The sequence below is a fragment of the Pogona vitticeps genome, chromosome 4 (genome assembly GCF_051106095.1).
Source record: "Pogona vitticeps strain Pit_001003342236 chromosome 4, PviZW2.1, whole genome shotgun sequence".
Classification (NCBI taxonomy): Eukaryota; Metazoa; Chordata; class Lepidosauria; order Squamata; family Agamidae; genus Pogona; species Pogona vitticeps.
The window spans coordinates 41,175,562-41,178,914 of record NC_135786.1 but is presented as its reverse complement, the minus strand read 5'-3'; the positions used below and the strand labels follow the sequence as shown (position 1 = coordinate 41,178,914).

The 3,353-nt window shown below is 37.8% G+C and overlaps 1 long non-coding RNA gene across 1 annotated transcript; it reads left to right on the top strand.

The window, feature by feature from the left end:
- The first annotated feature begins 1,507 nt into the window (after nt 1-1,507).
- LOC144589175 (uncharacterized) lies at nt 1,508-2,947 on the top strand. The gene is made up of 2 exons (XR_013545123.1): nt 1,508-1,630; nt 2,211-2,947. It is a non-coding gene; the product is annotated as an uncharacterized LOC144589175 (long non-coding RNA).
- Nucleotides 2,948-3,353: the final 406 nt, after the last annotated feature.

The window sequence follows — 3,353 nt, the reverse complement described above, 5'->3', positions numbered from 1 at the left end:
CGGAATGAGGGTGAAAGAGGAGAGTGCAAAAAATGGTCTTAAACTCAACATCAAAAAAACTAAGATCATGGCCACTGGTCCCATCACCTCCTGGGAAATAGAAGGGGAAGATATGGAGGCAGTAAGATTTTACTGTCTTGGGCTCCATGATCACTGCAGATGGAGACAGCAAAATTAAAAGACACCTGCTTCTTGGTAGGAAAGCAGTGACAAACCTAGACAGCATCTTAAAAAGCAGAGACATTACCTTGCCAACAAAAGTCCGAATAGTCAAAGCTATGGTTTTTCCTGTAGTGATGTATGGAAGTGAGAGCTGGACTATAAAGAAAGCTGACCACCGAAGAATTGATGCCTTTGAATTGTGGTGCTGGAGGAGGCTCTTGAGAGTCCCCTGGACTTCAAGGAGAACAAACCTATCCATTTTGAAGGAAATCAACCCTGAGTGCTCACTGGAAGGACAGATCCTGAAGCTGAGGCTCCAATACTTTGGCCATCTCATGAGAAGAGAAGACTCCTTGGAAAAGACCTTGATTTTGGGAAAGTGTGAAGGCAAGAGGAGACAGGGACGACAGAGGATGAGATGGTTGGACAGTGTCATCAGAGTAACCAACATAAATTTGACCCAACTACGGGAGGCAGTGGAAGATAGGAGGGCCTGGCGTGCTCTGGTCCATGGGGTCACGAAGAATTGGACATGACTAACGACTAAACAACAACGATATGCACTAAAAGAGACAAACATGGCTACCTTGCTGAGAACTGTACAAATCAATAAAGCACAGGATGGCATTGTTGCCTCAGTAGTTACCTGTTTTCCTAGTAGTTGCACAACTACTTAGAACTAGCACAAGCAACACAGTAATGATAAAGTGCTTTCTAATGGGTTGTTCGGGACTTGTACAAACAGAATAAAAGTGCTGGATTGATTAAGCTGTTAATTTGTTTAAAATATCTTGATTTGACGTTATATCTAGAGATATCAGAGTGAGATATGTATTTTTGGGGGGGTAAGGTTATAAAAAAAATTAGCAGGATAAAACAATAGGCAGAAATCTACAACCCTACTAACCAGACCCAAACCACAGTAATGTCACTATGTGACTGCATTCCTCTATTAATGTCACAATCTCATCTTCATTTCTTTTGTTTGTATCAGACCATTGCACGGTTAAAATTATGGGTATATAAGAAATATGGATAAAGTTCAAACAAGTTTAGAATGGTAAAATTATTTGTTTAATTTTTGCCAGCAGTGAGCTACTTCAATAGCATTATCTCAGCTATTTATTAGATCTTCTTTTATACACATGGTGGGGCATAAATTACATGCCCATAAATGCTGCATTGATTGAATTCCTCCACATTCACAGAAAATTTGTCCTGTATCCAACTAGCCTCGTTTTTACTTGATTTTTTTAAATATTCTTACTTTGCTTTGAAGTCTATTAAATGAGTTCCAGATGGTCCAGTCAGAATCTTGTCCTGATGGGAGACACTCTTTGGCATCCATCCATTCAGCAAGATATGTTGTTTTTGCTCTCCATAGATTTAGCTAGCCTCTTCTTGTTGAATATTTAGAGCCTGAGATGGATGCAGATATAAAGTATTTCCTCGAAGACTGGAAATCATTGTGAGTATACTTGTGTGTCCCCTGGGCAAAGGCATGCAGCTGGCTAATCTTTCATATCCAGAAATGTTGCACTGTAAACTTGCTGATCTCACCTTCATGAAATGGTGGAAGCCCTATAATTCGGAGCAGCATTGTAACATACTAAATCTTAGATCTCCATGCGTCCATTTAGCACTGGGTTTGCTAATTATCCAGTGTAAGTATTTTAATTACTACGCCACTGCGAAGCCTTGAGGCACTGTGGACATTGGAGAAAATGATTATTAAAAAAACTGTCTAACTAAAATTTTCCTCTTTCAGATAGTGCCAGCTGTGGGAATTAAGCTAAAATTGTATGTTCTCTGATTCTCTGTCTTGTTTGCTTTTTTGTGTTTGATATCAGAACACTATAACTGGTTTTCTTTCTTTCTTTTTATGTTTTTTGTGTTTTTGTTTTATTGCCCTGCTTTACTGAGGGTGGGCGGGGATGGCCTTGCTAGGTTAAATGGCCTTTCACTGGGATAAGGGAAGCTTTAGCTTATGCCATCAAACTGCTGGAAGTCGCTGAACCAGGTTTTTCTTCATTCCATTTTACCTTTAGGTGAGAAGCCACAGGCTGGAATTGATCGATGGCACATAACACACAAAAAAGAGCAACAATGAAACTTTCAGTTCTGTGGGTGAAAAGCAAAATGTATGAGATAAGAGTTAGCATTTTAAGGTTTAGGATAGCAATTAATTTAAGTAACTCTTGGTTGAAACAAACGGTCTCCAATTAACCGTTATATGGGCTTTAAAAAATCTCCATGAAGTTTCCATCTGAAGTACCTGGTACTAATTGATGCAAGAAACACTGCAGAGGTTTTTGGCTGAAAGCAATAAATATGTCTCACTATAAGAAACATTACTGCGAGTATGGAACATTATTGATTATCTGCTTTCATTTGACATTTTCCATGTAAAATATTACATTTCTGGTCTAAAATTACTTGACAGTGCATCTTCTCTGTACAGGATGCTTAATAATACACCAAATATTCTCAGTTCTACTGCATAAGTGTGAAAAAATATATATGGCAGCTATTTTCACATCTGTTGGCAGATAGCCATATCCACTTGAAATGACCCAGAATATAATGAGCTAAACCTTGCTTTCATGTAACAATATAGATTCAGGGAGAAATTACATCACAAATTATTTGACTCAATATTACTATCTGATCCAACTCTCATCCAATTTCCCCTTCGCTGCTCATGCTATTTAAAAATTATTGTATCTCTCTTTCAAGCAGCCCTTATAAAATTATTTTAATACAATATTAAAATATCATTACAATCTTAGACTCCTTGTTACTGCAATATTATATGAGGTGAAGAAATAGAGGCATGACACAGGTACAAAGTTTTGTATGCCCTAGAAACGGAAAGATATTATGTACTGGTTTGTCATGGACAGGATTTTATAGCTGTTTCCAAATGAAAAAGAAATCAGACATCTTCCAAATCTGTTTGGATTTATCAACCAGCTTGAGGTTCAAAGCTGTTGAAAGAGAGTCTATTGTGCAAGATAACAAACATACTGGCACATCAAGTTCAGGAGTTGGTCAGTGAAACAAACTATTATTGTTTCACAGCAGAGAATCTAGGTCCCTTGGAATCTGTACCAATTACCTGCTCTTCCTGTTTCTAGGCTGAGAAAGGAATGCAAATATTTGAACTATTGTGTCACACCTCTTTATTTTTT